The sequence below is a fragment of the Impatiens glandulifera genome, chromosome 1 (assembly GCF_907164915.1).
Source record: "Impatiens glandulifera chromosome 1, dImpGla2.1, whole genome shotgun sequence".
In the NCBI taxonomy this organism is placed as follows: Eukaryota; Viridiplantae; Streptophyta; class Magnoliopsida; order Ericales; family Balsaminaceae; genus Impatiens; species Impatiens glandulifera.
In genome coordinates, this window is record NC_061862.1 from 46,877,806 (window position 1) to 46,888,101 (window position 10,296).

Genomic DNA, 10,296 nt, shown 5'->3' on the forward strand with positions numbered 1-10,296 from the left:
CAACACCTTCTTAGGATAATCAGGGAGTATGCCCCTTTCCCGAGTAACTACACTGAACGGGTGCGTACCAGTCATTGGAAAAATAAAACGCAAACTGCCTAATCTTTAAAGGATCCACAGAGGTTGGAATTCTGCAGCAAAGGGTGGGCGCAAACAGCACGATTGTAAACCAATCGCACCGAAATAGGGGCTTGAAGATAATTGCTTAAATAAGAAAGGATTTAAGCAAATTTGGAACATTGTACATGTAGGCTGAGATGGGTTTAAGCCCACTCCTTAATTTTTTTTAATATATATAGAATAAAATAAGAAATCTGAGATCCCTGTTTCTCATTTCAAATGTGTCTCACTCCTTTCCATTTATATATATATATATATAATATTCAAATATTTGTATTTTTTTTCAATAATAATTTATTTGTATGAAAATTTTAAATTTTATTTTACTAATTCAATATTCTATCAAATTTGTTTTTCTAATTCTCTTATCTAATATCTATCTTCTTAATTAATATATGTATATTACATAATTATGTTTATAACTGATTTGATTTTATTATGTTTAATTAAATATCACGACCTTGTAAATTTATAATATTAATATATATATATATATATTTTTAAAATTCCACTCTATCTTTTTAATAAAATATTTACTTTAGTTTCAACATTACAATCGTTGCAGCTACAGTGCAAACATTTTTCGACAATGAACAACGAATAGAACTTTGCAATAAAATAGAGGATAATTTTTTTTGTCGACTATTTTGACACTTTATATTGAACGAGATTTAGGCAAGGATGTTAATATATATTTTATTATTAATGAATTTTATGTTTTAAAATTCGGGTAAGGTTCAACTTATTTAAATATTATAATATAATGTCTTCTTTTGATATATAATTCATTACACAAAATTTAAGCTCACCCCAATATAAATTCTTGGGTCTGTTCCTAACGGTCTGTAGCTACAAAAGCGTCCTTCAAACCGAACACTTGATTCAAACGACGAGAAAGAGTTCAATGGAGACCTACTCGCGCATCGCGGTGTCGTTTGATGTCCCGACCGAGGTCTGAACTAACCTGTAAACGAAAAGTGAAAAGAGGAGGGCGAACGACGCCGATTCACGTTAGGTCTCTACAGAAGGGGTTTTTGACGAAATACTCCGATCAACGATAAGAGAAGATGATCGCGACCGTTCCTTGCACAATAGAACAAGTTCCAGAGGGCGCAAGACAACCGATCGAATGTGCTAGAGGATGACGGACGACTTCCGATGTAGAAGCGCAGTCGCGGCGAGAATCCGTGTCGTTTGTGTCGTTCGTGCCGATTGTGCCGATCGTGCCAACAACGACCCAAATATCCGATCCAAAAAATATAATCGTGATATCTCCCAATTCCTCCGGCCAAATTGAAATTCCTTTGGTCAAATTGTAGGGTGGAAAGAAATGCACCTATTGGAGAAATTTGAGATCATTCCGATGTCGGAAGCTCTGGTGGCGTTTATGTGTCGGTCGTGCCCAAAGTGAGAAAAAAATCTCGCGAGAAAATTTTTTGAGTAGTCAGTTGAATCGATCATAGAAGATTGCGTTGTTGGAGTACATCCAAGCTCAATAATTTTTTTTTTGTTTTTCATGTTTTTGTGATCTATTTGGATAAGCTTCCTATTGTAATTATTTTTACTCTTTTGTGTTTGATTATTGTATTTAAACTATCTATTTTTTCTATCATACATGGACATTTAAAAATATGGGTCAAGGATCACAAAAATACCATTTTCTTTCTCTTTTCTTTTGTTTATTCATCTAACTTAAAAAGGTTTGTGTTAATATCTTAATCTATAAGAATAATTTATATCCATGACAATGATAAAGACAAAGATCAATTAAAAAAGGTTGTAGTTTCAACACGCTTTGACTTAAAGCTGGATATAAATTTACGGAATTTTCACAACTTATGATTCTCAAATCATGATTTAATTTAAAATGCGCACCATAAGAGCAACTCCAACCGACACGCATAACACATTATGCGTGCCCTTTTCTCCTCCAACCCACCGGGCAAAAAAAAACAATAATGTGAATCTACCTTCTCTCTTCACTCTTCAGTTCAGACGCAAATATGCATTTGGACGGTTCATTATCACCATTTTGGCCATTTTAAAAAAATGGCCCTTCCACTTTTTTTTTACTTCTACTTTTTTTACATGTAAATTAATTATTTAATTTATGTTTTTTTTACTCTTAAGATACAAAATTATATTGTTTTTTTTAATATGTAATTAAATTATTAAAATTATTATATTTAAATTTTATCTAATTTATTTTATATTTATGTGTATAAGAGTTTTTTTTTTATTAATAATGTTTGTTATTATATAATATGTTTGTTTATTATAAAGTATTGATATATAATTAATTTTATTTTAATTTTATTGAATGAATAAAAAAAGATTGGAGTTAAATATGTAAAGTTGATAAATATATAGATAATATTAATAAAGTTAAAAAGTTTGTGTAAGAAAGGAATATTCTAAGAATATTCTTTTGGGTTTGGAAATGAGTTTTTGGGTTGGAGATGAATTACTATTTAATGTGACGTTTACTGCATTTTGGGTTTGAGAATGGGTTTGTGGGTTGGAGATGGTCTAACTTCCGCTGACATTGTATTAATTTGGTTGGTATGTTTCTTATATGGTTAGCGTGTTTTCGCACCAAAAATTTGAAAATATCTTTTTATTAATTAGTGAGCTTAAATTGTTGCCAAAATTCAGAATAAAATAGAATAGGAGGTTGACAAAAATCAGAATAAAATGATCGGCTTTGATTCCATCATAAAAAAAACAAGTGGCTTTCAATTGAAGCTAGAAATATGTATCTTTAAGGGGGACTAAAAATTTAGCATATCTTGATAGCATCTAGGACATCCGTATATTCTTAATTAACATGTGTTAAAATGCAATATAAGATATATTTTTCTAAGAATATGCATATAATATTGGGAATATATATTTTTGATTAAACAATATTTGCAATTCACCCATCTATTTAGCAGGCTACAATAAAATTAAATAAATTCCAATGAGTAAAAGCATGTGCTATTTATTTTTATTTTTTTTTTTGATTAGTTTGGTTTTTTTTCTCTCTTCACTTCTATTTTTTCAATCAATTTATTTTTTTATTTAAAATATTATTTTATTTTTATAATTTTTTCTAAATTTTAAATTATTAAACTCTATTACACATTGGCGTGCTCTGTAATTTTTAACAATAGTGAAACTTTAAATATCTCAAAACTTATTCTACTCAAATAACCTTATCTATATTTCATACAAATTTTTTTTATTACTTCAACTAAAATAAACTAAAAAAAAATAATTTAGGACAAAAAAATATAAAATGTTAAATATTATAGGTTCAGCTTCAGAATGTGGTCACCTCACAATGATTTCAAGTGTGACCAGGGTCATTAGGTTCGGTACAAGATAAGATTTTAAATCTCCAGAAATTTTTAATTTTCTATAGAAAAATAAATAATTAAATAAAATATGCAATTTTTTTTTAACAATTATCTTCATAGTCTATCACTTTTGAATAATACATAATTTATATTTAAAAAAAATGTATTTTGATTGTATAAGTAAAAAATATTATTAGGATTTTATTTGTTGAAAATATGGTTGACTTGGATAAAATTTATTTGACCAAAATGTTTTAGATTTTTTTTTGCCAAAATTCTTTTTTATAATACACTTTTTTTGCCAAACATATTTTAATGATAAATTCATATTGCAAAATACCCCGCATTTGAACACTTCAATTTAGTTAATAAAATGATATATAGCATATGAAGTTTGACTACTAATTATAAAATTTATAAATTTTTGTCAAACTTAATAAATATACACTTATTTAGTAAGAAAGTGTTGATGCTTTATAATGATGCAATACATAATTCCAATAGAGTAACCTAAAAAAATGTTAAAATATTATATATCTTTATATTATTTTAAAAAATATTAAAAAAAAAAGTTATATAAGACCACTCCAAAATATTTATCCTAATAATTCATTTTATATAAATATATATACTGTCTTGGTTTAAATTTTGATTTTTCAAATAAATCAACAAAATTAAACATCATTCCACCCCAACTTTTCATCTATCAAATCTCATTAACCAAAATATTAAAATATTTTTATTTTAAATTATTATTATTTATTTTATTTATATATATCAATACTCTTTAAATCTTTTTTACCAAAAAAAATATCATCTCTACAAAATCATTACTAATAATTATCTTTTTCTCGGCAGAATATTATCTAAGTAGATGTGAAATCTATAAAATATATTTTTATTATAGTATAAGTAGAAGTTGTTTTTGTTTTGTTTGAATCTTTTTTTCGTTTTAAGGAATTAGTTAGTCATCCAATAGTAGATAGTATTGGATCAAAGAAAGAGAACAAATGAAATAGTATGAAAAAAAAATTATTTTTCTTTACTTTTTATTTGATCCGATCGGTAGGAAAAAAAGGAAAATACTTTTCCTTAGGATTCTCTCAAATAGAAATAGAGAACGAAAGAACTAGAAAGATTGTTATAATCACCTTCTTCTAGAGGGATCATCTAAAAAGCCAATTTTTAAATAACATGATCCGACGTGGCCTAAGAAAATATTATCTTTCATCATCCATTTTTTATAAATATATTTTTTTCTCACTAATCATATACAAATATATATTGTCTCATAAATAATTTTTATATTTATATTTACATATAAAATATTATATATATATATATATATATATATATATAAAATATAATTAAAAACATTTATTTTATAAATTATTAAACAAACTTATCTTATCTTAGAAGGTGATTAATAATCACTAATTTTTCATTTCTAATTAATATTTTATTTAATTTTTATTTATTTTCATATATATATATATATTATATTTTTTTATCTGACATATATGCATATTCTCTCTATGTATTAATGAATTATATAATTTATTTAATCATATAATATATATTATGTTTAAATATTTTTAAATATTTATTATATAAATAATAATAATAATACAATTTTAAATTTCATGCACCAAAATTTTATTTTTCTCTCTAAATATTTTTTTTTTTGATAATTTAATTATTATTTTTGTTTATATATTAAAACACATAATTCGATTAGTCAAAATTTACCGACAAAATATATATATATATATATAATTTAAAATTTAAATCAATAATTATATGTGGTCACGATTAAAATGTTTATATTTCAAATTTGAGACTAGAGCTCAAATCTCATTTAACGTGAATTTATGATATATGTGGGCGGATGGTATATATGAGTATATATGATGGGGAATGAAAGATCCATATCCTAATGCAAATTTGATGGTATATATGGGCAGATAATATATATGATGTCCTTGATAGTTGCAAATTTGATGGTATATATTGGCAAATAATATATATGATGTTCTTGACAGTGGAGTGGTGTATTACAGACAAGGTTCTCTGTTCCCAACTTTTTCTTGCTCTCTCTTATAGGAGAGGGTAATATTGAAATATTTCTAAAAAAAAATTTCTCCTTGTGAGAGGGAACACGAAGAGCAGAGGATCATGCCTCGTAGTATAAGACCAATATGACAATGATGATGGTATATTTGTGGGCATATGGTATGATGTCCTTGATAATGGAGTGGTTGTATAAAGACCGAAATGACAATGATGATGATATATGTATGCGAATGAATGATTTTATATATATATATATATATATATATATATATATATATATATATATATATATATATATATATATATATATATATATATATATATATATATATATAAATTATTAAACACATATCTTAGAAGGTGAATAATAATCATTACTCTCTCATTCCTAATTAATTCTCTCATTCCTAATTAATATTTTATTGGTGAATTTTGTGCATTTGTTCAGGTAAATATATAAATGAAATATTATTTATGTATAAATATTTTAATATTTTAAATAAAAATAATATTATTCAAATATAATAATTTTGAATGGATTTAGTTTGTAAAAATTTATCAAAATTTAATATTAACATATATTTTAAATTAATCAAATATTTAAAGTTACTATTTTTTAAATTGAAAATTATTTTTTTATTTAAAAAACAATTAAAGAAAACAATTAAATATATGAACAATAAGTTATCTTATAGACTCCTAACTTAATTATTTCTAGTTTTCTTTGCATTTTTATTGAGTGGATTATGCAGTGTGTTTAGACTCCTCACTTTATTGTTAGCGTGAATGATATTTGTGATGGATTTTTTAAAAGGGAAAACATGGTTAGACAAGGGAATTCCCTCTCTTCTTACCTTTTTGTCGTCATCATGGAGATCTTTGAGTTCATTGTTCAAATGATTCTATAGTACTGTCCATTTACTCAACATTCATATTGCAGGGAAGAAAGCATCACTCATATATTTTTCACAGACGATTTATTCATCTTGGTGCATGCTGATATTGAATCTGTCAAAACTATCAAGGAGGCATTAACAATATTTTCTTGTGTTACATGTTTTATCATTAAACAGAGTAAAAGACTGGCCTTCTATGGCGGTGTAAATGAGGAAACAAAGACAATCATCTTCGACATCATGGGAATCAATGAAGGGTCATTACCAGTTTGTTATCTTGGTATCCCGCTCTCGTCAATACAACTCCAAATTTCTCATTGTAGGCCATTGATTGAAAAGGTGAAGAACTCTATCATGGGACTGACTACAAAGAGATTATCTTATGCGAGACATATTGAATTAGTCATGAGAGTTGTTATGGGCATCATCGGATACTAGGCGCAATAGATGGTCCTCCCAAATAAAGTTATGAAAATGCTTGATCAATTGATGAGCAACTTTATCTAGGGAACTCAAGGGCGTGAAGACAAAAAGGTGAAGTGGCTTGATATTTGTAAGTCGAAGTAAGAAGGTTGAATTGGAATTAAATAATGCGTTACTTGGAATAAAACTCTCACCTATCGACATTTTTGGGCATTGGAGAAAAAAGACTCAATATGGGTTAGACGGGTTCATTCGAGGTTCATTAGAAAGGAAGTCAACATTTAGACATGCAAGATCAAAATGAAAATGGCATGGTCCCTTAAAAAATTCTAAAGCTCAAAGATAGTGTTGGTAAGATGATCAAATTTTAGTTTGAGAATAAGAACGGAACTATGTTATGACATGACTCCTGGTTCGAGGATTACCCTATTATTCATAATAATGTCTTCTCTCTTATTCGAATAAGACAAAAAATATCGACTGCTTATTGTCTAACAAGTTAAAAACGGGAAATGGAATAACCTTCATAAGAGAATTCCTGAAGGTACGAGGATCCTCAATACTCTATCTTCCTGTCATTTTAATAATTGTGAGCATTCTCGAGTTGGAGTGTTGAAAATGAAGATAGGTTTGACTTGAGATAAACATGAAATATTGTTCGTGATAGAGGGGAGGTGGTTCCATGGTCTCATTTCGTGTGATCCACGAAAGTTATTCCTAAACACCAATTCGTTTGTGGTTGGTGTTCCATGAAAGACTTAACACGCGCGATTGAATTAAGAAGTATATGAATATCCCGGATCCTAGTTGCCTTCTTTCTATGTGAAATGAGGAGACCATTGATCATCTCTTTGGGGACTGCTCATTTGCTTCTTTGCTTTGGGGTAAGTTCTCCACACCAATGAGTCTCCTTAGCTTCTCAAAAGAATGGATTGATATCAAGGAAATAACAATTATCAAGACAAAGGGTAATGAATTTTGTTCAAATGTTTTCAAGTGTTTATTTGCAAACATTGTTTATCATATTTGGATGGAGAGGAAAAGTCTTATTAGCTTAGTTGGTTAAAGAGTTATACTTGTTTTGCCTAATGGTAAGAGTCGGTTTAAGAGACCAAAATTTCACGGGTTCGATTTCATCTAGAAGCGCTTTGAGTTTAAGTGGGGACCATGGCTGTGGGGTGTCATGCTAATTCCTTTTTAATTCCAAAAAAAAATATTTGGATGGAGAGAAACACAAGAGAATTTTCAAGGGTTTGAAATGATGTGGATTTTGTTTAGAATCAAATTATCTTTGATGGAAACTCAAACGTAGAGGCGAATTCCCACTTGTGAAAAAAATTGATTGATTTGTAAAAAATGGAGCATTGCATTTAAGAAAGTCATCATTACTTATGATTTCAAGTCGATCTAAGCTTCATTGTTTGTGTCCTTCAATTTTATTTTCATTCCGGTTGTTTTTTCTTATTATCTTGTTGGTTTATTCATTTTTGGCAAGGCTTACTCTGTCTGAATCATGAACTCTTATAATTCTATACTCTTTTCGGATCTATTTATTTAATGACATTATGTCGTTTTCTCAAAAAAAGTTACCTTATAGACCTATGGGATGCAACATTTGGGGTGGTATTTATAGCACGTAGAAGATTTATCGCGAGCATTCAATTTTTATTGTGGGAGATGGAAGTTCGATTAATTTTTGGGATGACACTTGTTATAGTGATAAATGTTTAACGAATTTTTCCCTGAAGCTTGCTTCTATTTCTATTTGTAGAGATGCATCAGTTAAAGAAATGTCTGTCAATCGTTTTAGTGGTTTTGCTAACCTTATTAGATATAAAAGAGGATTGAACAGAGAGAAAAGTATGTCCAATGATAGATTTTTGTGCATGATTAGAAATAAAGGGTTAAAGTCGTCTTCTCGAGATTCTATACGATGGTGTGATCCGAATAACTTTAATGTGTGACATTATTATACTTTATTCAATAAAGTTATCCCGGTTGATCTTTGTTGGGAAAATTTATGGGAGTCTAATATGTCTACCAAGATCTCTTTTTTTGGTTGTATTCACGACGAAATTCTCATTAATGATAGATGTATGCGAAGAAACATGAATATTATTGTGAGTGGATATCGTATGTGTTACAAAGCGGTTGGGATGACTTCTCATTTTCTTTTACATTGTCATTTGTTGCAAGTATATGAAGTGTTTTTTATGAAATTTGACTGGAATTCAATAGGTTATGCCGGAGAGCGTTAGTGGCTATTGTGAGACATAGATTGTGGCGACTAAAGAAGCGAGAATTAGAAGATGAATCTCTATTCAAATAATTTTCTGGTGGACTATCTTCTTAAAATAAATCGGACAAAATTTAACAATTAAAGTCAGTTGTTAAAAATTATTCACAATGTTAATATCATGACGATGTCGGAGATTATATCTAGAAAACATGTGGATTCATATGAAGACCTTATTGCTCTATTTAAAAACGTTCGAGTAAATTAATTGTTCTTCTATAAGTATCATTTACCCTAATATTATGCTTTAGTCTTTGTACTAAGCGATTTTTTTAATTAAATGAATCATTTAAAAAGTTTAACTATTAATATTTAAAAATAAAATTGATGACTCTTTTAGCGGGTTTCATTCTAAAAAATAATTCATTACAGTTATTAAATAAAGACTAGACCGACTATTTAATAAAAAAACAGGTGATTTTGAGCCCTTTAAATTACTGCAAATTTCATTCCATGAACCAAGAAACAACAAACCCACCCAGACCTCAAGTAATTGATCTGTCTCTCTGAAGTTAACATGGCAGAGCATAAGAACCCAGAAACCATATAAGGTAATAAGTTCTATACAGATCCCCTCTTTTAGTTTAGCGGCAACAAGAGGTGGATATCCCTTAAGCCTTCATGAGGTCCCAGGTTCGAGCCCTTCGTGCCTTATATTTGACAATTTCAACAAGAGGTGGATATCCCCCAAGCCTCCATGAGGTCCTAGGTTCGAGCCGTTCGTACCTTATATCTGACAATTTCAACAAGAGATGGATATCCCCAAGCCTCCATGAGGTCTTGGAGTTTTTGTTTCCGGCCATGATGTTTTCTTAGGACCTACAATTTGAACAATTTTAAAAACACATATTTTAAAAAGTGAAAATAAAAATAAAAATTCCAATACATGTTAATTGTTGGGTCAACAAACAAAAAAAATATTTAGTGTCTTATTCTTCTAGATAAATGATTCAAATACTTCAAATTAATTTTATGTTATTCTATTAAGAAATTAAGATGATAATTTATGTAAATAAAATTAAATAAAAATTATAATCAATTCAAACGCAATTAAAAAAAACAAAATTTGATTTAAATGTATATTTGAATTAATTAATTTGTTAATTGTTTAATTAGTATTAAATTAAATTATTATTGTAATTTATAT